The sequence below is a fragment of the Oncorhynchus clarkii genome, unplaced genomic scaffold (genome assembly GCF_045791955.1).
Source record: "Oncorhynchus clarkii lewisi isolate Uvic-CL-2024 unplaced genomic scaffold, UVic_Ocla_1.0 unplaced_contig_5774_pilon_pilon, whole genome shotgun sequence".
NCBI classification, from domain to species: domain Eukaryota; kingdom Metazoa; phylum Chordata; class Actinopteri; order Salmoniformes; family Salmonidae; genus Oncorhynchus; species Oncorhynchus clarkii.
Genome location: NW_027258538.1, coordinates 1 through 24,593, shown reverse-complemented (window position 1 = coordinate 24,593; position 24,593 = coordinate 1). Strand labels below are relative to the sequence as shown.

The 24,593-nt window shown below is 41.9% G+C and overlaps 24 non-coding genes across 24 annotated transcripts; all 24 read right to left on the bottom strand.

The window, feature by feature from the left end:
* Nucleotides 1-101: 101 nt before the first annotated feature.
* On the bottom strand, nt 102-173 carry trnah-gug (transfer RNA histidin (anticodon GUG)). The gene has a single exon. It is a non-coding gene; the product is annotated as a tRNA-His (tRNA).
* A 284-nt stretch (nt 174-457) lies between these two features.
* Nucleotides 458-531, bottom strand: trnat-agu (transfer RNA threonine (anticodon AGU)). Its single transcript has one exon. It is a non-coding gene; the product is annotated as a tRNA-Thr (tRNA).
* Nucleotides 532-1,477: 946 nt separating this feature from the next.
* trnah-gug (transfer RNA histidin (anticodon GUG)) lies at nt 1,478-1,549 on the bottom strand. Its single transcript has one exon. It is a non-coding gene; the product is annotated as a tRNA-His (tRNA).
* A 284-nt stretch (nt 1,550-1,833) lies between these two features.
* trnat-agu (transfer RNA threonine (anticodon AGU)) lies at nt 1,834-1,907 on the bottom strand. The gene has a single exon. It is a non-coding gene; the product is annotated as a tRNA-Thr (tRNA).
* Nucleotides 1,908-2,853: 946 nt separating this feature from the next.
* trnah-gug (transfer RNA histidin (anticodon GUG)) lies at nt 2,854-2,925 on the bottom strand. The gene has a single exon. It is a non-coding gene; the product is annotated as a tRNA-His (tRNA).
* Nucleotides 2,926-3,209: 284 nt separating this feature from the next.
* trnat-agu (transfer RNA threonine (anticodon AGU)) lies at nt 3,210-3,283 on the bottom strand. Its single transcript has one exon. It is a non-coding gene; the product is annotated as a tRNA-Thr (tRNA).
* Nucleotides 3,284-4,229: 946 nt separating this feature from the next.
* trnah-gug (transfer RNA histidin (anticodon GUG)) lies at nt 4,230-4,301 on the bottom strand. Its single transcript has one exon. It is a non-coding gene; the product is annotated as a tRNA-His (tRNA).
* A 284-nt stretch (nt 4,302-4,585) lies between these two features.
* Nucleotides 4,586-4,659, bottom strand: trnat-agu (transfer RNA threonine (anticodon AGU)). Its single transcript has one exon. It is a non-coding gene; the product is annotated as a tRNA-Thr (tRNA).
* Nucleotides 4,660-5,605: 946 nt separating this feature from the next.
* On the bottom strand, nt 5,606-5,677 carry trnah-gug (transfer RNA histidin (anticodon GUG)). The gene has a single exon. It is a non-coding gene; the product is annotated as a tRNA-His (tRNA).
* A 284-nt stretch (nt 5,678-5,961) lies between these two features.
* Nucleotides 5,962-6,035, bottom strand: trnat-agu (transfer RNA threonine (anticodon AGU)). The gene has a single exon. It is a non-coding gene; the product is annotated as a tRNA-Thr (tRNA).
* A 946-nt stretch (nt 6,036-6,981) lies between these two features.
* Nucleotides 6,982-7,053, bottom strand: trnah-gug (transfer RNA histidin (anticodon GUG)). The gene has a single exon. It is a non-coding gene; the product is annotated as a tRNA-His (tRNA).
* A 284-nt stretch (nt 7,054-7,337) lies between these two features.
* On the bottom strand, nt 7,338-7,411 carry trnat-agu (transfer RNA threonine (anticodon AGU)). The gene has a single exon. It is a non-coding gene; the product is annotated as a tRNA-Thr (tRNA).
* Nucleotides 7,412-8,713: 1,302 nt separating this feature from the next.
* trnat-agu (transfer RNA threonine (anticodon AGU)) lies at nt 8,714-8,787 on the bottom strand. The gene has a single exon. It is a non-coding gene; the product is annotated as a tRNA-Thr (tRNA).
* A 946-nt stretch (nt 8,788-9,733) lies between these two features.
* Nucleotides 9,734-9,805, bottom strand: trnah-gug (transfer RNA histidin (anticodon GUG)). Its single transcript has one exon. It is a non-coding gene; the product is annotated as a tRNA-His (tRNA).
* A 284-nt stretch (nt 9,806-10,089) lies between these two features.
* Nucleotides 10,090-10,163, bottom strand: trnat-agu (transfer RNA threonine (anticodon AGU)). The gene has a single exon. It is a non-coding gene; the product is annotated as a tRNA-Thr (tRNA).
* A 946-nt stretch (nt 10,164-11,109) lies between these two features.
* Nucleotides 11,110-11,181, bottom strand: trnah-gug (transfer RNA histidin (anticodon GUG)). The gene has a single exon. It is a non-coding gene; the product is annotated as a tRNA-His (tRNA).
* Nucleotides 11,182-11,465: 284 nt separating this feature from the next.
* trnat-agu (transfer RNA threonine (anticodon AGU)) lies at nt 11,466-11,539 on the bottom strand. The gene has a single exon. It is a non-coding gene; the product is annotated as a tRNA-Thr (tRNA).
* A 7,533-nt stretch (nt 11,540-19,072) lies between these two features.
* On the bottom strand, nt 19,073-19,146 carry trnat-agu (transfer RNA threonine (anticodon AGU)). Its single transcript has one exon. It is a non-coding gene; the product is annotated as a tRNA-Thr (tRNA).
* Nucleotides 19,147-20,093: 947 nt separating this feature from the next.
* Nucleotides 20,094-20,165, bottom strand: trnah-gug (transfer RNA histidin (anticodon GUG)). Its single transcript has one exon. It is a non-coding gene; the product is annotated as a tRNA-His (tRNA).
* A 284-nt stretch (nt 20,166-20,449) lies between these two features.
* Nucleotides 20,450-20,523, bottom strand: trnat-agu (transfer RNA threonine (anticodon AGU)). Its single transcript has one exon. It is a non-coding gene; the product is annotated as a tRNA-Thr (tRNA).
* A 946-nt stretch (nt 20,524-21,469) lies between these two features.
* Nucleotides 21,470-21,541, bottom strand: trnah-gug (transfer RNA histidin (anticodon GUG)). Its single transcript has one exon. It is a non-coding gene; the product is annotated as a tRNA-His (tRNA).
* A 284-nt stretch (nt 21,542-21,825) lies between these two features.
* Nucleotides 21,826-21,899, bottom strand: trnat-agu (transfer RNA threonine (anticodon AGU)). Its single transcript has one exon. It is a non-coding gene; the product is annotated as a tRNA-Thr (tRNA).
* A 1,302-nt stretch (nt 21,900-23,201) lies between these two features.
* On the bottom strand, nt 23,202-23,275 carry trnat-agu (transfer RNA threonine (anticodon AGU)). The gene has a single exon. It is a non-coding gene; the product is annotated as a tRNA-Thr (tRNA).
* Nucleotides 23,276-24,425: 1,150 nt separating this feature from the next.
* Nucleotides 24,426-24,499, bottom strand: trnat-agu (transfer RNA threonine (anticodon AGU)). Its single transcript has one exon. It is a non-coding gene; the product is annotated as a tRNA-Thr (tRNA).
* Between the last annotated feature and the right edge of the window lie 94 nt (nt 24,500-24,593).

Below are 24,593 nucleotides of genomic sequence, written 5' to 3'. Positions count from 1 at the left end.
TGGTGGGGAACTTTGTCAAACGGCAGAGTTGCTGAGTTTCTTAGCTTGCATAGTAAGTCTTAACTCATTCAAAAAACAACCCTTCTAAAATTACATTGCAGTGCCGTGACCCGGATTCGAACCGGGGTTGCTGCGACCACAACGCAGAGTACTAACCACTATACGATCACGGCCGGCTACAAGAGCTGGCTTTGTAAAGCCTACATAGGCTGTGAAAGTGATGTGCACAAGCTGGCTAAACTCTTTTCATTTTGGTCTCGATAATGAATAAACTGAAGAAACAGTGGAGCTTTACACAGTCGGTAGGTTTTTTCTCATTCAAAAAGTGCCCTTTTTCCGTGACATTGGAATATCTCAATTGCATCCTCCTCACGTCATCTCTAATTCTCTAAACCCATTGGTGAGAAAACCTGAGTGCCCTCCCCTCTGACCTTCTCCACCAATGTGAACAATAAAAAGGTACTGCTGAGATTTGAACTCAGGATCTCCTGTTTACTAGACAGGCACTTTAACCAACTAAGCCACAGCACCCATAAAAGTCATATATGTTGCAGATGTGAACACCCACACCTATTTGAATCAAACCAGTCTCATTAATTTAACCCACATCTCTGTCTAGCAAAATCACATCACAAAAGAGATGTCTTTTACTAATATTGGAAACGATACAGACACCTTCAATTGTCTAGCAACAGGGTTTCTTAAGCTACGTTTTGGGACGCAAAGTGGGCCTGAGCATGTGAGAGGCAGTGTTGCCAAATCCTCAGGAAGGAAAGTAGCTATTGCTGGTCCTAAAAGTAGCTAGAAGTCGCTAAATGACGTCATCACATAATTTTCATAATTGGCCAAGTGGATGTAATTGTGATTGACGCTGTAGGAGAGAGGAATAACGTCTCGGGAGAGACAAAAAGTGAGTAAAAAACACCCTAAGTATGTTTAGAACTACAATTGAACTTTCTTCTGTCGATTCTTGTCTTTTTTCTGAATACTCACTAAATATAGCGACAAAGTCGCTAAGTTGGCAACACTGGTGAGAGGTGGGTAGCGAGATATCAGTAATCAATGGTAATCACATACTATTTCTTCGTAACTATGATCATTCGAGGACAGTACATTTTTCATTTGGGTCTCGAGATGAATAAACTCAAGAACCTCTGACATGAATTCTTAAACTATGATTTGGGACCCAAAGCGGTTATTAACATGTCATAGGTGGGTCGCGAGATATGAGTGAACATTCAGAATCATACACTATTTCTTCATAATGTTGGTCGTTCGAGGACACTGCATTTCTCATTTGGCTCTCGAGCTTAAAAATGGTAAAAACGTCTGAAACAGCAGATGAATCATTTCGTGTAAGTAATTAACCTACAATATGGTGGGGAACTTTGTCAAACGGCAGAGTTGCTGAGTTTCTTAGCTTGCATAGTAAGTCTTAACTCATTCAAAAAACAACCCTTCTAAAATTACATTGCAGTGCCGTGACCCGGATTCGAACCGGGGTTGCTGCGACCACAACGCAGAGTACTAACCACTATACGATCACGGCCGGCTACAAGAGCTGGCTTTGTAAAGCCTACATAGGCTGTGAAAGTGATGTGCACAAGCTGGCTAAACTCTTTTCATTTTGGTCTCGATAATGAATAAACTGAAGAAACAGTGGAGCTTTACACAGTCGGTAGGTTTTTTCTCATTCAAAAAGTGCCCTTTTTCCGTGACATTGGAATATCTCAATTGCATCCTCCTCACGTCATCTCTAATTCTCTAAACCCATTGGTGAGAAAACCTGAGTGCCCTCCCCTCTGACCTTCTCCACCAATGTGAACAATAAAAAGGTACTGCTGAGATTTGAACTCAGGATCTCCTGTTTACTAGACAGGCACTTTAACCAACTAAGCCACAGCACCCATAAAAGTCATATATGTTGCAGATGTGAACACCCACACCTATTTGAATCAAACCAGTCTCATTAATTTAACCCACATCTCTGTCTAGCAAAATCACATCACAAAAGAGATGTCTTTTACTAATATTGGAAACGATACAGACACCTTCAATTGTCTAGCAACAGGGTTTCTTAAGCTACGTTTTGGGACGCAAAGTGGGCCTGAGCATGTGAGAGGCAGTGTTGCCAAATCCTCAGGAAGGAAAGTAGCTATTGCTGGTCCTAAAAGTAGCTAGAAGTCGCTAAATGACGTCATCACATAATTTTCATAATTGGCCAAGTGGATGTAATTGTGATTGACGCTGTAGGAGAGAGGAATAACGCCTCGGGAGAGACAAAAAGTGAGTAAAAAACACCCTAAGTATGTTTAGAACTACAATTGAACTTTCTTCTGTCGATTCTTGTCTTTTTTCTGAATACTCACTAAATATAGCGACAAAGTCGCTAAGTTGGCAACACTGGTGAGAGGTGGGTAGCGAGATATCAGTAATCAATGGTAATCACATACTATTTCTTCGTAACTATGATCATTCGAGGACAGTACATTTTTCATTTGGGTCTCGAGATGAATAAACTCAAGAACCTCTGACATGAATTCTTAAACTATGATTTGGGACCCAAAGCGGTTATTAACATGTCATAGGTGGGTCGCGAGATATGAGTGAACATTCAGAATCATACACTATTTCTTCATAATGTTGGTCGTTCGAGGACACTGCATTTCTCATTTGGCTCTCGAGCTTAAAAATGGTAAAAACGTCTGAAACAGCAGATGAATCATTTCGTGTAAGTAATTAACCTACAATATGGTGGGGAACTTTGTCAAACGGCAGAGTTGCTGAGTTTCTTAGCTTGCATAGTAAGTCTTAACTCATTCAAAAAACAACCCTTCTAAAATTACATTGCAGTGCCGTGACCCGGATTCGAACCGGGGTTGCTGCGACCACAACGCAGAGTACTAACCACTATACGATCACGGCCGGCTACAAGAGCTGGCTTTGTAAAGCCTACATAGGCTGTGAAAGTGATGTGCACAAGCTGGCTAAACTCTTTTCATTTTGGTCTCGATAATGAATAAACTGAAGAAACAGTGGAGCTTTACACAGTCGGTAGGTTTTTTCTCATTCAAAAAGTGCCCTTTTTCCGTGACATTGGAATATCTCAATTGCATCCTCCTCACGTCATCTCTAATTCTCTAAACCCATTGGTGAGAAAACCTGAGTGCCCTCCCCTCTGACCTTCTCCACCAATGTGAACAATAAAAAGGTACTGCTGAGATTTGAACTCAGGATCTCCTGTTTACTAGACAGGCACTTTAACCAACTAAGCCACAGCACCCATAAAAGTCATATATGTTGCAGATGTGAACACCCACACCTATTTGAATCAAACCAGTCTCATTAATTTAACCCACATCTCTGTCTAGCAAAATCACATCACAAAAGAGATGTCTTTTACTAATATTGGAAACGATACAGACACCTTCAATTGTCTAGCAACAGGGTTTCTTAAGCTACGTTTTGGGACGCAAAGTGGGCCTGAGCATGTGAGAGGCAGTGTTGCCAAATCCTCAGGAAGGAAAGTAGCTATTGCTGGTCCTAAAAGTAGCTAGAAGTCGCTAAATGACGTCATCACATAATTTTCATAATTGGCCAAGTGGATGTAATTGTGATTGACGCTGTAGGAGAGAGGAATAACGTCTCGGGAGAGACAAAAAGTGAGTAAAAAACACCCTAAGTATGTTTAGAACTACAATTGAACTTTCTTCTGTCGATTCTTGTCTTTTTTCTGAATACTCACTAAATATAGCGACAAAGTCGCTAAGTTGGCAACACTGGTGAGAGGTGGGTAGCGAGATATCAGTAATCAATGGTAATCACATACTATTTCTTCGTAACTATGATCATTCGAGGACAGTACATTTTTCATTTGGGTCTCGAGATGAATAAACTCAAGAACCTCTGACATGAATTCTTAAACTATGATTTGGGACCCAAAGCGGTTATTAACATGTCATAGGTGGGTCGCGAGATATGAGTGAACATTCAGAATCATACACTATTTCTTCATAATGTTGGTCGTTCGAGGACACTGCATTTCTCATTTGGCTCTCGAGCTTAAAAATGGTAAAAACGTCTGAAACAGCAGATGAATCATTTCGTGTAAGTAATTAACCTACAATATGGTGGGGAACTTTGTCAAACGGCAGAGTTGCTGAGTTTCTTAGCTTGCATAGCAAGTCTTAACTCATTCAAAAAACAACCCTTCTAAAATTACATTGCAGTGCCGTGACCCGGATTCGAACCGGGGTTGCTGCGACCACAACGCAGAGTACTAACCACTATACGATCACGGCCGGCTACAAGAGCTGGCTTTGTAAAGCCTACATAGGCTGTGAAAGTGATGTGCACAAGCTGGCTAAACTCTTTTCATTTTGGTCTCGATAATGAATAAACTGAAGAAACAGTGGAGCTTTACACAGTCGGTAGGTTTTTTCTCATTCAAAAAGTGCCCTTTTTCCGTGACATTGGAATATCTCAATTGCATCCTCCTCACGTCATCTCTAATTCTCTAAACCCATTGGTGAGAAAACCTGAGTGCCCTCCCCTCTGACCTTCTCCACCAATGTGAACAATAAAAAGGTACTGCTGAGATTTGAACTCAGGATCTCCTGTTTACTAGACAGGCACTTTAACCAACTAAGCCACAGCACCCATAAAAGTCATATATGTTGCAGATGTGAACACCCACACCTATTTGAATCAAACCAGTCTCATTAATTTAACCCACATCTCTGTCTAGCAAAATCACATCACAAAAGAGATGTCTTTTACTAATATTGGAAACGATACAGACACCTTCAATTGTCTAGCAACAGGGTTTCTTAAGCTACGTTTTGGGACGCAAAGTGGGCCTGAGCATGTGAGAGGCAGTGTTGCCAAATCCTCAGGAAGGAAAGTAGCTATTGCTGGTCCTAAAAGTAGCTAGAAGTCGCTAAATGACGTCATCACATAATTTTCATAATTGGCCAAGTGGATGTAATTGTGATTGACGCTGTAGGAGAGAGGAATAACGTCTCGGGAGAGACAAAAAGTGAGTAAAAAACACCCTAAGTATGTTTAGAACTACAATTGAACTTTCTTCTGTCGATTCTTGTCTTTTTTCTGAATACTCACTAAATATAGCGACAAAGTCGCTAAGTTGGCAACACTGGTGAGAGGTGGGTAGCGAGATATCAGTAATCAATGGTAATCACATACTATTTCTTCGTAACTATGATCATTCGAGGACAGTACATTTTTCATTTGGGTCTCGAGATGAATAAACTCAAGAACCTCTGACATGAATTCTTAAACTATGATTTGGGACCCAAAGCGGTTATTAACATGTCATAGGTGGGTCGCGAGATATGAGTGAACATTCAGAATCATACACTATTTCTTCATAATGTTGGTCGTTCGAGGACACTGCATTTCTCATTTGGCTCTCGAGCTTAAAAATGGTAAAAACGTCTGAAACAGCAGATGAATGATTTCGTGTAAGTAATTAACCTACAATATGGTGGGGAACTTTGTCAAACGGCAGAGTTGCTGAGTTTCTTAGCTTGCATAGCAAGTCTTAACTCATTCAAAAAACAACCCTTCTAAAATTACATTGCAGTGCCGTGACCCGGATTCGAACCGGGGTTGCTGCGACCACAACGCAGAGTACTAACCACTATACGATCACGGCCGGCTTCAAGAGGTGGCTTTGTAAAGCCTACATAGACTGTGAAAGTGATGTGCACAAGCTGGCTAAACTCTTTTCATTTTGGTCTCGATAATGAATAAACTGAAGAAACAATGGAGCTTTACACAGTCGGTAGGTTTTTTCTCATTCAAAAAGTGCCCTTTTTCCGTGACATTGGAATATCTCAATTGCATCCTCCTCACGTCATCTCTAATTCTCTAAACCCATTGGTGAGAAAACCTGAGTGCCCTCCCCTCTGACCTTCTCCACCAATGTGAACAATAAAAAGGTACTGCTGAGATTTGAACTCAGGATCTCCTGTTTACTAGACAGGCACTTTAACCAACTAAGCCACAGCACCCATAAAAGTCATATATGTTGCAGATGTGAACACCCACACCTATTTGAATCAAACCAGTCTCATTAATTTAACCCACATCTCTGTCTAGCAAAATCACATCACAAAAGAGATGTCTTTTACTAATATTGGAAACGATACAGACACCTTCAATTGTCTAGCAACAGGGTTTCTTAAGCTACGTTTTGGGACGCAAAGTGGGCCTGAGCATGTGAGAGGCAGTGTTGCCAAATCCTCAGGAAGGAAAGTAGCTATTGCTGGTCCTAAAAGTAGCTAGAAGTCGCTAAATGACGTCATCACATAATTTTCATAATTGGCCAAGTGGATGTAATTGTGATTGACGCTGTAGGAGAGAGGAATAACGTCTCGGGAGAGACAAAAAGTGAGTAAAAAACACCCTAAGTATGTTTAGAACTACAATTGAACTTTCTTCTGTCGATTCTTGTCTTTTTTCTGAATACTCACTAAATATAGCGACAAAGTCGCTAAGTTGGCAACACTGGTGAGAGGTGGGTAGCGAGATATCAGTAATCAATGGTAATCACATACTATTTCTTCGTAACTATGATCATTCGAGGACAGTACATTTTTCATTTGGGTCTCGAGATGAATAAACTCAAGAACCTCTGACATGAATTCTTAAACTATGATTTGGGACCCAAAGCGGTTATTAACATGTCATAGGTGGGTCGCGAGATATGAGTGAACATTCAGAATCATACACTATTTCTTCATAATGTTGGTCGTTCGAGGACACTGCATTTCTCATTTGGCTCTCGAGCTTAAAAATTGTAAAAACGTCTGAAACAGCAGATGAATCATTTCGTGTAAGTAATTAACCTACAATATGGTGGGGAACTTTGTCAAACGGCAGAGTTGCTGAGTTTCTTAGCTTGCATAGCAAGTCTTAACTCATTCAAAAAACAACCCTTCTAAAATTACATTGCAGTGCCGTGACCCGGATTCGAACCGGGGTTGCTGCGACCACAACGCAGAGTACTAACCACTATACGATCACGGCCGGCTTCAAGAGGTGGCTTTGTAAAGCCTACATAGACTGTGAAAGTGATGTGCACAAGCTGGCTAAACTCTTTTCATTTTGGTCTCGATAATGAATAAACTGAAGAAACAGTGGAGCTTTACACAGTCGGTAGGTTTTTTCTCATTCAAAAAGTGCCCTTTTTCCGTGACATTGGAATATCTCAATTGCATCCTCCTCACGTCATCTCTAATTCTCTAAACCCATTGGTGAGAAAACCTGAGTGCCCTCCCCTCTGACCTTCTCCACCAATGTGAACAATAAAAAGGTACTGCTGAGATTTGAACTCAGGATCTCCTGTTTACTAGACAGGCACTTTAACCAACTAAGCCACAGCACCCATAAAAGTCATATATGTTGCAGATGTGAACACCCACACCTATTTGAATCAAACCAGTCTCATTAATTTAACCCACATCTCTGTCTAGCAAAATCACATCACAAAAGAGATGTCTTTTACTAATATTGGAAACGATACAGACACCTTCAATTGTCTAGCAACAGGGTTTCTTAAGCTACGTTTTGGGACGCAAAGTGGGCCTGAGCATGTGAGAGGCAGTGTTGCCAAATCCTCAGGAAGGAAAGTAGCTATTGCTGGTCCTAAAAGTAGCTAGAAGTCGCTAAATGACGTCATCACATAATTTTCATAATTGGCCAAGTGGATGTAATTGTGATTGACGCTGTAGGAGAGAGGAATAACGTCTCGGGAGAGACAGAAAGTGAGTAAAAAACACCCTAAGTATGTTTAGAACTACAATTGAACTTTCTTCTGTCGATTCTTGTCTTTTTTCTGAATACTCACTAAATATAGCGACAAAGTCGCTAAGTTGGCAACACTGGTGAGAGGTGGGTAGCGAGATATCAGTAATCAATGGTAATCACATACTATTTCTTCGTAACTATGATCATTCGAGGACAGTACATTTTTCATTTGGGTCTCGAGATGAATAAACTCAAGAACCTCTGACATGAATTCTTAAACTATGATTTGGGACCCAAAGCGGTTATTAACATGTCATAGGTGGGTCGCGAGATATGAGTGAACATTCAGAATCATACACTATTTCTTCATAATGTTGGTCGTTCGAGGACACTGCATTTCTCATTTGGCTCTCGAGCTTAAAAATGGTAAAAACGTCTGAAACAGCAGATGAATCATTTCGTGTAAGTAATTAACCTACAATATGGTGGGGAACTTTGTCAAACGGCAGAGTTGCTGAGTTTCTTAGCTTGCATAGTAAGTCTTAACTCATTCAAAAAACAACCCTTCTAAAATTTCATTGCAGTGCCGTGACCCGGATTCGAACCTGGGTTGCTGCGACCACAACGCAGAGTACTAACCACTATACGATCACGGCCGGCTACAAGAGCTGGCTTTGTAAAGCCTACATAGGCTGTGAAAGTGATGTGCACAAGCTGGCTAAACTCTTTTCATTTTGGTCTCGATAATGAATAAACTGAAGAAACAGTGGAGCTTTACACAGTCGGTAGGTTTTTTCTCATTCAAAAAGTGCCCTTTTTCCGTGACATTGGAATATCTCAATTGCATCCTCCTCACGTCATCTCTAATTCTCTAAACCCATTGGTGAGAAAACCTGAGTGCCCTCCCCTCTGACCTTCTCCACCAATGTGAACAATAAAAAGGTACTGCTGAGATTTGAACTCAGGATCTCCTGTTTACTAGACAGGCACTTTAACCAACTAAGCCACAGCACCCATAAAAGTCATATATGTTGCAGATGTGAACACCCACACCTATTTGAATCAAACCAGTCTCATTAATTTAACCCACATCTCTGTCTAGCAAAATCACATCACAAAAGAGATGTCTTTTACTAATATTGGAAACGATACAGACACCTTCAATTGTCTAGCAACAGGGTTTCTTAAGCTACGTTTTGGGACGCAAAGTGGGCCTGAGCATGTGAGAGGCAGTGTTGCCAAATCCTCAGGAAGGAAAGTAGCTATTGCTGGTCCTAAAAGTAGCTAGAAGTCGCTAAATGACGTCATCACATAATTTTCATAATTGGCCAAGTGGATGTAATTGTGATTGACGCTGTAGGAGAGAGGAATAACGCCTCGGGAGAGACAAAAAGTGAGTAAAAAACACCCTAAGTATGTTTAGAACTACAATTGAACTTTCTTCTGTCGATTCTTGTCTTTTTTCTGAATACTCACTAAATATAGCGACAAAGTCGCTAAGTTGGCAACACTGGTGAGAGGTGGGTAGCGAGATATCAGTAATCAATGGTAATCACATACTATTTCTTCGTAACTATGATCATTCGAGGACAGTACATTTTTCATTTGGGTCTCGAGATGAATAAACTCAAGAACCTCTGACATGAATTCTTAAACTATGATTTGGGACCCAAAGCGGTTATTAACATGTCATAGGTGGGTCGCGAGATATGAGTGAACATTCAGAATCATATACTATTTCTTCATAATGTTGGTCGTTCGAGGACACTGCATTTCTCATTTGGCTCTGGAGCTTAAAAATGGTAAAAACGTCTGAAACAGCAGATGAATCATTTCGTGTAAGTAATTAACCTACAATATGGTGGGGAACTTTGTCAAACGGCAGAGTTGCTGAGTTTCTTAGCTTGCATAGTAAGTCATAACTCATTCAAAAAACAACCCTTCTAAAATTACATTGCAGTGCCGTGACCCGGATTCGAACCGGGGTTGCTGCGACCACAACGCAGAGTACTAACCACTATACGATCACGGCCGGCTACAAGAGCTGGCTTTGTAAAGCCTACATAGGCTGTGAAAGTGATGTGCACAAGCTGGCTAAACTCTTTTCATTTTGGTCTCGATAATGAATAAACTGAAGAAACAGTGGAGCTTTACACAGTCGGTAGGTTTTTTCTCATTCAAAAAGTGCCCTTTTTCCGTGACATTGGAATATCTCAATTGCATCCTCCTCACGTCATCTCTAATTCTCTAAACCCATTGGTGAGAAAACCTGAGTGCCCTCCCCTCTGACCTTCTCCACCAATGTGAACAATAAAAAGGTACTGCTGAGATTTGAACTCAGGATCTCCTGTTTACTAGACAGGCACTTTAACCAACTAAGCCACAGCACCCATAAAAGTCATATATGTTGCAGATGTGAACACCCACACCTATTTGAATCAAACCAGTCTCATTAATTTAACCCACATCTCTGTCTAGCAAAATCACATCACAAAAGAGATGTCTTTTACTAATATTGGAAACGATACAGACACCTTCAATTGTCTAGCAACAGGGTTTCTTAAGCTACGTTTTGGGACGCAAAGTGGGCCTGAGCATGTGAGAGGCAGTGTTGCCAAATCCTCAGGAAGGAAAGTAGCTATTGCTGGTCCTAAAAGTAGCTAGAAGTCGCTAAATGACGTCATCACATAATTTTCATAATTGGCCAAGTGGATGTAATTGTGATTGACGCTGTAGGAGAGAGGAATAACGTCTCGGGAGAGACAAAAAGTGAGTAAAAAACACCCTAAGTATGTTTAGAACTACAATTGAACTTTCTTCTGTCGATTCTTGTCTTTTTTCTGAATACTCACTAAATATAGCGACAAAGTCGCTAAGTTGGCAACACTGGTGAGAGGTGGGTAGCGAGATATCAGTAATCAATGGTAATCACATACTATTTCTTCGTAACTATGATCATTCGAGGACAGTACATTTTTCATTTGGGTCTCGAGATGAATAAACTCAAGAACCTCTGACATGAATTCTTAAACTATGATTTGGGACCCAAAGCGGTTATTAACATGTCATAGGTGGGTCGCGAGATATGAGTGAACATTCAGAATCATACACTATTTCTTCATAATGTTGGTCGTTCGAGGACACTGCATTTCTCATTTGGCTCTGGAGCTTAAAAATGGTAAAAACGTCTGAAACAGCAGATGAATCATTTCGTGTAAGTAATTAACCTACAATATGGTGGGGAACTTTGTCAAACGGCAGAGTTGCTGAGTTTCTTAGCTTGCATAGTAAGTCATAACTCATTCAAAAAACAACCCTTCTAAAATTACATTGCAGTGCCGTGACCCGGATTCGAACCGGGGTTGCTGCGACCACAACGCAGAGTACTAACCACTATACGATCACGGCCGGCTACAAGAGCTGGCTTTGTAAAGCCTACATAGGCTGTGAAAGTGATGTGCACAAGCTGGCTAAACTCTTTTCATTTTGGTCTCGATAATGAATAAACTGAAGAAACAGTGGAGCTTTACACAGTCGGTAGGTTTTTTCTCATTCAAAAAGTGCCCTTTTTCCGTGACATTGGAATATCTCAATTGCATCCTCCTCACGTCATCTCTAATTCTCTAAACCCATTGGTGAGAAAACCTGAGTGCCCTCCCCTCTGACCTTCTCCACCAATGTGAACAATAAAAAGGTACTGCTGAGATTTGAACTCAGGATCTCCTGTTTACTAGACAGGCACTTTAACCAACTAAGCCACAGCACCCATAAAAGTCATATATGTTGCAGATGTGAACACCCACACCTATTTGAATCAAACCAGTCTCATTAATTTAACCCACATCTCTGTCTAGCAAAATCACATCACAAAAGAGATGTCTTTTACTAATATTGGAAACGATACAGACACCTTCAATTGTCTAGCAACAGGGTTTCTTAAGCTACGTTTTGGGACGCAAAGTGGGCCTGAGCATGTGAGAGGCAGTGTTGCCAAATCCTCAGGAAGGAAAGTAGCTATTGCTGGTCCTAAAAGTAGCTAGAAGTCGCTAAATGACGTCATCACATAATTTTCATAATTGGCCAAGTGGATGTAATTGTGATTGACGCTGTAGGAGAGAGGAATAACGCCTCGGGAGAGACAAAAAGTGAGTAAAAAACACCCTAAGTATGTTTAGAACTACAATTGAACTTTCTTCTGTCGATTCTTGTCTTTTTTCTGAATACTCACTAAATATAGCGACAAAGTCGCTAAGTTGGCAACACTGGTGAGAGGTGGGTAGCGAGATATCAGTAATCAATGGTAATCACATACTATTTCTTCGTAACTATGATCATTCGAGGACAGTACATTTTTCATTTGGGTCTCGAGATGAATAAACTCAAGAACCTCTGACATGAATTCTTAAACTATGATTTGGGACCCAAAGCGGTTATTAACATGTCATAGGTGGGTCGCGAGATATGAGTGAACATTCAGAAACATATACTATTTCTTCATAATGTTGGTCGTTCGAGGACACTGCATTTCTCATTTGGCTCTCGAGCTTAAAAATGGTAAAAACGTCTGAAACAGCAGATGAATGATTTCGTGTAAGTAATTAACCTACAATATGGTGGGGAACTTTGTCAAACGGCAGAGTTGCTGAGTTTCTTAGCTTGCATAGCAAGTCTTAACTCATTCAAAAAACAACCCTTCTAAAATTACATTGCAGTGCCGTGACCCGGATTCGAACCGGGGTTGCTGCGACCACAACGCAGAGTACTGTTATATAAATATTCATACACATAGCTCATATAAACAAAGACATTCCGTCGTAAGAACACATACACCCAGCCAGAAGACTGACCCCCTCTTCCTTATATAAACACACATCGCATCTCCCTCTAACTGGCCGGTCCCAAGAGCAAAGAACTTTTGCTGTGCACCAATGGGGCCCGCTCTGGCTAGAGCAAGGCCCGCCTCCAACCCTCCGACCAGTCAAGAAGACCGAAACGACAAGACTCCACCTACTTTATTCTATGTATAAAAAATGTATGTAACCATTGTATAGGCCTCTTTTTCACCTGGCTCCTTGCCGAGTTATGTGAACTAGGTCCGTGCACGTAAAACGGCGGGACAAGATATCTCTGACTCATTAAAACTGTCTTTCGTTACAACTGAAATCCACTCTGTCCAGCGTCCGTGATTTGGTCTCAACTCTCCAGTATTTGAACACTAACAGAATTGGTAGCAGAGGATGGTTGTTCTTGAATTCGATCTATTATAAGTTAGTGTGAGAGGACGAGACTGATCAGGGCTAAAAAAATCAGACGGAAGAGTGACTTCCCCAGCCATTCATCTTGCCTCAGGAAATCTGATCGGAGCGCTCTATATAAAGGTGAGCAGAGCCCGTTATATCGAAATCTGCATATTGTATTATAGCCTAAACCAAATTTTGATCAGAAAGTACTGGGCGTGAGTATGAATCGGTGCCCAAATTTTTTACATAAGAACCTAAGACATTGATCGGGGAGATCTTGTTTTGCTCATTTTTATTTTTTATTTGTATTTTTATTTTTTATCAATTGGCCTATTATTAGAAGTGTAGTATGCATGTAAAAGTTCCTATTAAATAAGTGCTTACTGTTTAATTGGTTTTGTTTAGAAGTGTAGTATGCACGTAAAAGTTCCTATTGAATAAGTTCTAAACTGTTTAATTGGTTGTGTTTAGAGATTTAGTTAATTAATAGATCGACTGAATCTGCATGTAAAAGATCCTATTGAATGAGTTGTAAACTGTTTAATTGGTTATGTTAGAGGTGTAGTCGAGTAGATACAGGATATGTAAGTTTGGCGTTCCACAAGACAGAGATCGGGAATGATGTGGCTATTGCACATCAAACAATAAACATAATATGAACCAGAGTTGACATTCCATGATTTGGAGATGGGGGAAATTAAATTGAAAGAAACGTTTGTCGCGGAGTAGGTTGGGATACGTAACTGGGCTATTAGGCACACGTGCTGAAAGACAAAGCCACCTTAGTATCGAATGGCCGTGCAACTTTGACAGCAGCCGGGCTGGAATACTGATTTTCGTTTTTTTTTCATTCCTGTTGATATTGCCTAAAGTTTAAAATTATTCTGACAATTGCTATAGAATCGCTGGAATTTACTGATATAAGTTCATAAAGGAACTTACTGAATTGTTTCTAGAAAGTATTTAAATAAGCCGCCGAGCTTAGTACAGACTTTGTTTTACAGACGCTAAAAGCTACACACTGATTTTGGGGTTTTTCTATTCTATCCATATTTCCTAAATATATAGAATTATTCTGACAATTGCTATAGAATCGCTCGAATTTACTGATATAAGTTCATAAAGGAATTTACTGAATTGTTTACAGAAAGTATTTAAATAATTCACTGAACAACTCTTAGTTGTCTAGAAATTCTATCTATATTTCCTAAAGAGCTAGAATTACTCTGAAAATTGTTATAGAACCGCATATATTCACTGATATATTGTTCCAAAAGGAAATCGCAGAATCATTTATAGAAAATACCTAAACGAATCGCTGAACAAATTCAAATAAAATACCGGTGAAATACACACGTGGCGGGCGTCACATACTGATAACCCCCTTTGTCTCGACCAGGGACAGGCTAAGCATACAACGATAGAAATAAACACCACATAGTAAGAATTTAATATACCTAAATAACGCATTATACACATTATCAGACGAACTAGATAAAATGTCTGCAGCTACCACGCCCAAACTAAAATTCAATGATTATTTAGATCAGAGTATGATTGATAGAGCGGGAGGTAAAAAACAGTATGGGAAAGTGGAGAAAGTGTGGAAAGGATTACGGATAAGATGGACACAAGCAGGTTATTTTAGCGGAGGACCACCTACAGGGGGGAAACTCCAAGATATGCAGACAGAATTAGAGGACGCAGTAGAGCATGCAAAAGCGAGTGAGGCGGAGAGAAACAACATACACAGGTTCAAAAAAGTAGGTACAAGAGAGAGAGAGAGAGCAGAGGGGGAGCTCAAGATAGGTACATGGGCCATACAGGAGAGTAGGAGGGTGCTGCCCAAAAACACACCAGACATGATGGGCGTGGCCATTGTGGCGTCGGGGGATGTTAAAGCTCCGCCTGAGAACTTGCCCACGGCTCCCCCTGTGGCCGTTTCTCCCTCACTATATCCACAATTGACAATGGAGGCAGTTCAGCCCCCGCCATACTCAAAGGGACAAAATCACCGGAGCCCGTCACACAACCCATTCCTGCCCAGGGCACCTCCCACAATACAGGCTCCAGTTCTGAGAATAGACCAAGGGGAGTTAAAAGGGGAAATTACCCTGGGGATAACGGCTGGCCATATGGTATGTGAACAGTTCGAAACTGGGATTCCAGGAGCAGGAGACCTCCCCCAGGAACGGAGGCCGCAATGCTCCTCTGTGAACTCTCTCACCTCTGAAACCAGAGGACACCTACAAACAAGATTAGATTCAAACCACTTCTATCAGACGGATAGGGAGGACTGTCATCAGAACATGGATATCGAAAACGAAGAAGAAATTGACATGGTGCTCACCCCAGCTCCGATGGGAGCTCCAAACGTGACTAAGATGCAGGAGCTGCTGAAATCATCAATAGCTCGAGCTAAGGAACTCAGGGAGCTAATAGCTAACCAAGATAACAACAGAGAGGGAGCCTACCGTGTGGAAGGCATAATGAGAGGAACAGTAACCAAAGTTACCGAATCAATGGGGTCCGAAACACTCCGTCGGTCCTCCAGAATTGCTGATAGAAGAGAGCGAGAGCAGGAGATGGCAGGACAGTACCCCCTGCGACCGACACCAGGTGATGCACACACTGTGGAGTACCAGCCCTGGAAAATGACTGATTTAACAACACTGATGGGACAGATGCCTAGCCTACATGGAGGAGCTTCAGCGTGGCTACATCAACTGCAGACACTTACGTCAGGCCTGCAACTCTGCCTAGGAGACATGAAAGCACTTCTAGCAAGAGCCACCGACCACGGAACCATGGAGGCCCTCATGACAGCAGCTGACCTTGGATGGCGGGCCCCAACACTGCCCATAGACCACTTCCGTACCAGATTATGGGAAGTTCTACGGAGAGCATACCCTACAGAAAGAAACCATGCCACCTTATCCTCCTTTACAATCAACCCAGGTGAGCAACCTGCAGCATACCTGGACAGGGCTAAGACCACATGGAGATCGGTCCACGAAGAACCATTCGATCACACTGATACCACACTCAGCATGTGGAAGGAAATGGTGGTCAACGGGTGTCCCGGAGATGTTAAAACCAAACTCAGAGGAACGGTAGGGTTGTTTGCACTTCCTCTGACCCAATTCAACACTCATGTGCACCACCATGTGACCCAGCACAACAAGGAAAGAGGGGGTGCTGAGAGCCAGGTGCAGTCCCTCCAGGTACAACTCCTGAAACTCCAATTGAAGGAAGCACAACAAGGAGAAAAACCTAAGAAACAGATGGTGGCGGAAGAAACGAAGGAGACGGGCACCAAAACAGACATCTCTCAAATAGTGGCCCAGACTATCTCCCAGATGATTCAACAGCAGGCCGGTCCTCAACCAGCCAACCCGGGGCCTTGGTATCCCCCGCAACCACAATTTGCATACCAGCCGCGATGGATACCAGGCCATCCAAAAAGAGGGGTTTGTTTCAACTGTAGAACTCCAGGGCACTACTCACGAGAGTGTCCATACCCACTCACACCACAACAACGCCAGTGGAACTCTACGAGAGGTCCATATGGGAAGGAAAGGGGTGGAAATAGACCTCAACAGTACGAACATCAGCAACCAGGACCCACACCCATGCATCAGCAACCCGCATACAACCAACCGCAGTTCCAGGGAATGACTGGGAGCACCATCCCCTGGTCATAGAAATGCCAACCACCCACGGCAGAAGAAGGAAACAGCAACTCCCAGACGGTTCACATGTCACCCTTTAATCAGCCATCAACCCTCAACCAGCATCGGCCAAATTAGCTGAAATCATCGGATTGACGCAGGTCCTCATCAGAGGAAAAGGAAAGACTGAATATCTATACAGACTCAGCCCATGCCCATGAAGCAGGCCACACTGATGGACCCAGAACTTTTATGAGAAACACATGGCCCCACACACGAAGGCAAACTAAAGACCCTCCAAAAAGGCCTCGCACATCTGGTGGCACCCTCACATAAAAAATATGACTGACTTATTTTATGACGATGATTTATTTTGTGACGAATGCAATGGTTGTGACAGACACAACCCAAAGAAACCATATCAAACACCAATGGGCTCATACGTAATTCCTAATGCATGTTTTCAGGATATTAGGATAGACTACACCGACATGGGCCCCGAAAATTTATCTAAAGGCAAACTCTATCTCCTAGTCATAGTAGATAGGTTCTCCAAATGGGTAGAGGCAATACTAACAAAAGGGGAGGATGTTAGGTCAGTCTTTTAAGTGGCTACAAACCAAACTAATACCCAGGTATGGCATCCCAAGACAAATCAAATTTGACAAATGGCTCACATTTAACAAACACCTGAGACAGGTGGAAGAAAGATTTGGCATAACCCACAGATTTGGATCTGTGTACAGGCCCCAATCCCAAAATCTGGTGGAACGTCAAACCAAAAGCTAAGATAGCTTTGGGATAATGACTGGTAGAGTCATGCATGGTCCACCAAGGGAGGGAGGTCATATGCCCGCCCTTGATGTACAACAAATTGTAATGTCTAATTATGTGAAAAAAACTGACGGTTCTCTCTGCAGCACTCTCTACCCAGGTTCACAAGGTCCAGGAGGGGGAGCTGCCGGGGGACACGCCACTACTGAAGGTAAAGGTTGGTGACGGGGTGAGGGTTACAGTCCACAAGAGAAAGTGGCTGGAACCCAGGTGGACTGGACCGTACGAAGTGAAGGAGGTTACTTCACACTCAGTCCAGGTCAAAGGTAAATCAGGCACACCTTGACACCGCCTTACACATTGCACCCCAGCCCCAATTCCTTCTAGAACACTGACTGAAGTCAGAGCTGATTTGAGCGGCCTAAATTCGATTCCAAATGAAGACACTCCTTCCTCAGGTGATGCGGCATCAAACTCCGCCTCCCCTGAGAAGGGAACCTCGCCCAGTTAGAGGGAAATTTCTCCCTCTCTGGGTGAGGCTGGGGATATCTGGTCCCTTATTTGTGATATTCATACTGATATTTGGAGTAACCCTAGGACTCTCACATGGTTAATTGAACAACTATTTCACCCTGCCACATCACATACACCAACCCCTACACATGTCCCTAACTCCTTTCCTGATATCACTCCCTCCAATCACTCCCGTCCCAAACGTAGCACTACACCTACAGACCCACCATGCAAACCAGACAAGGTTAGGAGCACCACCTTATGTATACCCACGATTGCAACCGCCACCTTTCTGCTATAGTTTTCACGTCTAATAGATGTGAAGAGGGGGATTTGTTATATAAATATTCATACACATAGCTCATATAAACAAAGACATTCCGTCGTAAGAACACATACACCCAGCCAGAAGACTGACCCCCTCTTCCTTATATAAACACACATCTCATCTCCCTCTAACTGGCCGGTCCCAAGAGCAAAGAACTTTTGCTGTGCACCAATGGGGCCCGCTCTGGCTAGAGCAAGGCCCGCCTCCAACCCTCCGACCAGTCAAGAAGACCGAAACGACAAGACTCCACCTACTTTATTCTATGTATAAAAAATGTATGTAACCATTGTATAGGCCTCTTTTTCACCTGGCTCCTTGCCGAGTTATGTGAACTAGGTCCGTGCACGTAAAACGGCGGGACAAGATATCTCTGACTCATTAAAACTGTCTTTCGTTACAACTGAAATCCACTCTGTCCAGCGTCCGTGATTTGGTCTCAACTCTCCAGTATTTGAACACTAACAGAATTAACCACTATACGATCACGGCCGGCTACAAGAGCTGGCTTTGTAAAGCCTACATAGGCTGTGAAAGTGATGTGCACAAGCTGGCTAAACTCTTTTCATTTTGGTCTCGATAATGAATAAACTGAAGAAACAGTGGAGCTTTACACAGTCGGTAGGTTTTTTCTCATTCAAAAAGTGCCCTTTTTCCGTGACATTGGAATATCTCAATTGCATCCTCCACACGTCATCACTAATTCTCTAAACCCATTGGTGAGAAAACCTGAGTGCCCTCCCCTCTGACCTTCTCCACCAATGTGAACAATAAAAAGGTACTGCTGAGATTTGAACTCAGGATCTCCTGTTTACTAGACAGGCACTTTAACCAACTAAGCCACAGCACCCATAAAAGTCATATATGTTGCAGATGTGAACACCCACACCTATTTGAATCAAACCAGTCTCATTAATTTAACCCACATCTCTGTCTAGCAAAATCACATCACAAAAGAGATGTCTTTTAATTAATATTGGAAACGATACAGACACCTTCAATTGTCTAGCAACAGGGTTTCTTAAGCTACGTTTTGGGACGCAAAGTGGGCCTGAGCATGTGAGAGGCAGTGTTGCCAAATCCTCAGGAAGGAAAGTAGCTATTGCTGGTCCTAAAAGTAGCTAGAAGTCGCTAAATGACGTCATCACATAATTTTCATAATTGGCCAAGTGGATGTAATTGTGATTGACGCTGTAGGAGAGAGGAATAACGCCTCGGGAGAGACAAAAAGTGAGTAAAAAACACCCTAAGTATGTTTAGAACTACAATTGAACTTTCTTCTGTCGATTCTTGTCTTTTTTCTGAATACTCACTAAATATAGCGACAAAGTCGCTAAGTTGGCAACACTGGTGAGAGGTGGGTAGCGAGATATCAGTAATCAATGGTAATCACATACTATTTCTTCGTAACTATGATCATTCGAGGACAGTACATTTTTCATTTGGGTCTCGAGATGAATAAACTCAAGAACCTCTGACATGAATTCTTAAACTATGATTTGGGACCCAAAGCGGTTATTAACATGTCATAGGTGGGTCGCGAGATATGAGTGAACATTCAGAATCATACACTATTTCTTCATAATGTTGGTCGTTCGAGGACACTGCATTTCTCATTTGGCTCTCGAGCTTAAAAATGGTAAAAACGTCTGAAACAGCAGATGAATCATTTCGTGTAAGTAATTAACCTACAATATGGTGGGGAACTTTGTCAAACGGCAGAGTTGCTGAGTTTCTTAGCTTGCATAGTAAGTCTTAACTCATTCAAAAAACAACCCTTCTAAAATTACATTGCAGTGCCGTGACCCGGATTCGAACCGGGGTTGCTGCGACCACAACGCAGAGTACTAACCACTATACGATCACGGCCGGCTACAAGAGCTGGCTTTGTAAAGCCTACATAGGCTGTGAAAGTGATGTGCACAAGCTGGCTAAACTCTTTTCATTTTGGTCTCGATAATGAATAAACTGAAGAAACAGTGGAGCTTTACACAGTCGGTAGGTTTTTTCTCATTCAAAAAGTGCCCTTTTTCCGTGACATTGGAATATCTCAATTGCATCCTCCTCACGTCATCTCTAATTCTCTAAACCCATTGGTGAGAAAACCTGAGTGCCCTCCCCTCTGACCTTCTCCACCAATGTGAACAATAAAAAGGTACTGCTGAGATTTGAACTCAGGATCTCCTGTTTACTAGACAGGCACTTTAACCAACTAAGCCACAGCACCCATAAAAGTCATATATGTTGCAGATGTGAACACCCACACCTATTTGAATCAAACCAGTCTCATTAATTTAACCCACATCTCTGTCTAGCAAAATCACATCACAAAAGAGATGTCTTTTACTAATATTGGAAACGATACAGACACCTTCAATTGTCTAGCAACAGGGTTTCTTAAGCTACGTTTTGGGACGCAAAGTGGGCCTGAGCATGTGAGAGGCAGTGTTGCCAAATCCTCAGGAAGGAAAGTAGCTATTGCTGGTCCTAAAAGTAGCTAGAAGTCGCTAAATGACGTCATCACATAATTTTCATAATTGGCCAAGTGGATGTAATTGTGATTGACGCTGTAGGAGAGAGGAATAACGTCTCGGGAGAGACAAAAAGTGAGTAAAAAACACCCTAAGTATGTTTAGAACTACAATTGAACTTTCTTCTGTCGATTCTTGTCTTTTTTCTGAATACTCACTAAATATAGCGACAAAGTCGCTAAGTTGGCAACACTGGTGAGAGGTGGGTAGCGAGATATCAGTAATCAATGGTAATCACATACTATTTCTTCGTAACTATGATCATTCGAGGACAGTACATTTTTCATTTGGGTCTCGAGATGAATAAACTCAAGAACCTCTGACATGAATTCTTAAACTATGATTTGGGACCCAAAGCGGTTATTAACATGTCATAGGTGGGTCGCGAGATATGAGTGAACATTCAGAATCATACACTATTTCTTCATAATGTTGGTCGTTCGAGGACACTGCATTTCTCATTTGGCTCTCGAGCTTAAAAATGGTAAAAACGTCTGAAACAGCAGATGAATCATTTCGTGTAAGTAATTAACCTACAATATGGTGGGGAACTTTGTCAAACGGCAGAGTTGCTGAGTTTCTTAGCTTGCATAGTAAGTCTTAACTCATTCAAAAAACAACCCTTCTAAAATTACATTGCAGTGCCGTGACCCGGATTCGAACCGGGGTTGCTGCGACCACAACGCAGAGTACTAACCACTATACGATCACGGCCGGCTACAAGAGCTGGCTTTGTAAAGCCTACATAGGCTGTGAAAGTGATGTGCACAAGCTGGCTAAACTCTTTTCATTTTGGTCTCGATAATGAATAAACTGAAGAAACAGTGGAGCTTTACACAGTCGGTAGGTTTTTTCTCATTCAAAAAGTGCCCTTTTTCCGTGACATTGGAATATCTCAATTGCATCCTCCTCACGTCATCTCTAATTCTCTAAACCCATTGGTGAGAAAACCTGAGTGCCCTCCCCTCTGACCTTCTCCACCAATGTGAACAATAAAAAGGTACTGCTGAGATTTGAACTCAGGATCTCCTGTTTACTAGACAGGCACTTTAACCAACTAAGCCACAGCACCCATAAAAGTCATATATGTTGCAGATGTGAACACCCACACCTATTTGAATCAAACCAGTCTCATTAATTTAACCCACATCTCTGTCTAGCAAAATCACATCACAAAAGAGATGTCTTTTACTAATATTGGAAACGATACAGACACCTTCAATTGTCTAGCAACAGGGTTTCTTAAGCTACGTTTTGGGACGCAAAGTGGGCCTGAGCATGTGAGAGGCAGTGTTGCCAAATCCTCAGGAAGGAAAGTAGCTATTGCTGGTCCTAAAAGTAGCTAGAAGTCGCTAAATGACGTCATCACATAATTTTCATAATTGGCCAAGTGGATGTAATTGTGATTGACGCTGTAGGAGAGAGGAATAACGTCTCGGGAGAGACAGAAAGTGAGTAAAAAACACCCTAAGTATGTTTAGAACTACAATTGAACTTTCTTCTGTCGATTCTTGTCTTTTTTCTGAATACTCACTAAATATAGCGACAAAGTCGCTAAGTTGGCAACACTGGTGAGAGGTGGGTAGCGAGATATCAGTAATCAATGGTAATCACATACTATTTCTTCGTAACTATGATCATTCGAGGACAGTACATTTTTCATTTGGGTCTCGAGATGAATAAACTCAAGAACCTCTGACATGAATTCTTAAACTATGATTTGGGACCCAAAGCGGTTATTAACATGTCATAGGTGGGTCGCGAGATATGAGTGAACATTCAGAATCATACACTATTTCTTCATAATGTTGGTCGTTCGAGGACACTGCATTTCTCATTTGGCTCTCGAGCTTAAAAATGGTAAAAACGTCTGAAACAGCAGATGAATCATTTCGTGTAAGTAATTAACCTACAATATGGTGGGGAACTTTGTCAAACGGCAGAGTTGCTGAGTTTCTTAGCTTGCATAGTAAGTCTTAACTCATTCAAAAAACAACCCTTCTAAAATTACATTGCAGTGCCGTGACCAGGATTCGAACCGGGGTTGCTGCGACCACAACGCAGAGTACTAACCACTATACGATCACGGCCGGCTACAAGAGCTGGCTTTGTAAAGCCTACATAGGCTGTGAAAGTGATGTGCACAAGCTGGCTAAACTCTTTTCATTTTGGTCTCGATAATGAATAAACTGAAGAAACAGTGGAGCTTTACACAGTCGGTAGGTTTTTTCTCATTCAAAAAGTGCCCTTTTTCCGTGACATTGGAATATCTCAATTGCATCCTCCTCACGTCATCTCTAATTCTCTAAACCCATTGGTGAGAAAACCTGAGTGCCCTCCCCTCTGACCTTCTCCACCAATGTGAACAATAAAAAGGTACTGCTGAGATTTGAACTCAGGATCTCCTGTTTACTAGACAGGCACTTTAACCAACTAAGCCACAGCACCCATAAAAGTCATATATGTTGCAGATGTGAACACCCACACCTATTTGAATCAAACCAGTCTCATTAATTTAACCCACATCTCTGTCTAGCAAAATCACATCACAAAAGAGATGTCTTTTACTAATATTGGAAACGATACAGACACCTTCAATTGTCTAGCAACAGGGTTTCTTAAGCTACGTTTTGGGACGCAAAGTGGGCCTGAGCATGTGAGAGGCAGTGTTGCCAAATCCTCAGGAAGGAAAGTAGCTATTGCTGGTCCTAAAAGTAGCTAGAAGTCGCTAAATGACGTCATCACATAATTTTCATAATTGGCCAAGTGGATGTAATTGTGATTGACGCTGTAGGAGAGAGGAATAACGTCTCGGGAGAGACAAAAAGTGAGTAAAAAACACCCTAAGTATGTTTAGAACTACAATTGAACTTTCTTCTGTCGATTCTTGTCTTTTTTCTGAATACTCACTAAATATAGCGACAAAGTCGCTAAGTTGGCAACACTGGTGAGAGGTGGGTAGCGAGATATCAGTAATCAATGGTAATCACATACTATTTCTTCGTAACTATGATCATTCGAGGACAGTACATTTTTCATTTGGGTCTCGAGATGAATAAACTCAAGAACCTCTGACATGAATTCTTAAACTATGATTTGGGACCCAAAGCGGTTATTAACATGTCATAGGTGGGTCGCGAGATATGAGTGAACATTCAGAATCATATACTATTTCTTCATAATGTTGGTCGTTCGAGGACACTGCATTTCTCATTTGGCTCTCGAGCTTAAAAATGGTAAAAACGTCTGAAACAGCAGATGAATCAGGTTGCTGCGACCACAACGCAGAGTACTAACCACTATACGATCACGGCCGGCTACAAGAGCTGGCTTTGTAAAGCCTACATAGGCTGTGAAAGTGATGTGCACAAGCTGGCTAAACTCTTTTCATTTTGGTCTCGATAATGAATAAACTGAAGAAACAGTGGAGCTTTACACAGTCGGTAGGTTTTTTCTCATTCAAAAAGTGCCCTTTTTCCGTGACATTGGAATATCTCAATTGCATCCTCCTCACGTCATCTCTAATTCTCTAAACCCATTGGTGAGAAAACCTGAGTGCCCTCCCCTCTGACCTTCTCCACCAATGTGAACAATAAAAAGGTACTGCTGAGATTTGAACTCAGGATCTCCTGTTTACTAGACAGGCACTTTAACCAACTAAGCCACAGCACCCATAAAAGTCACATATGTTGCAGATGTGAACACCCACACCTATTTGAATCAAACCAGTCTCATTAATTTAACCCACATCTCTGTCTAGCAAAAT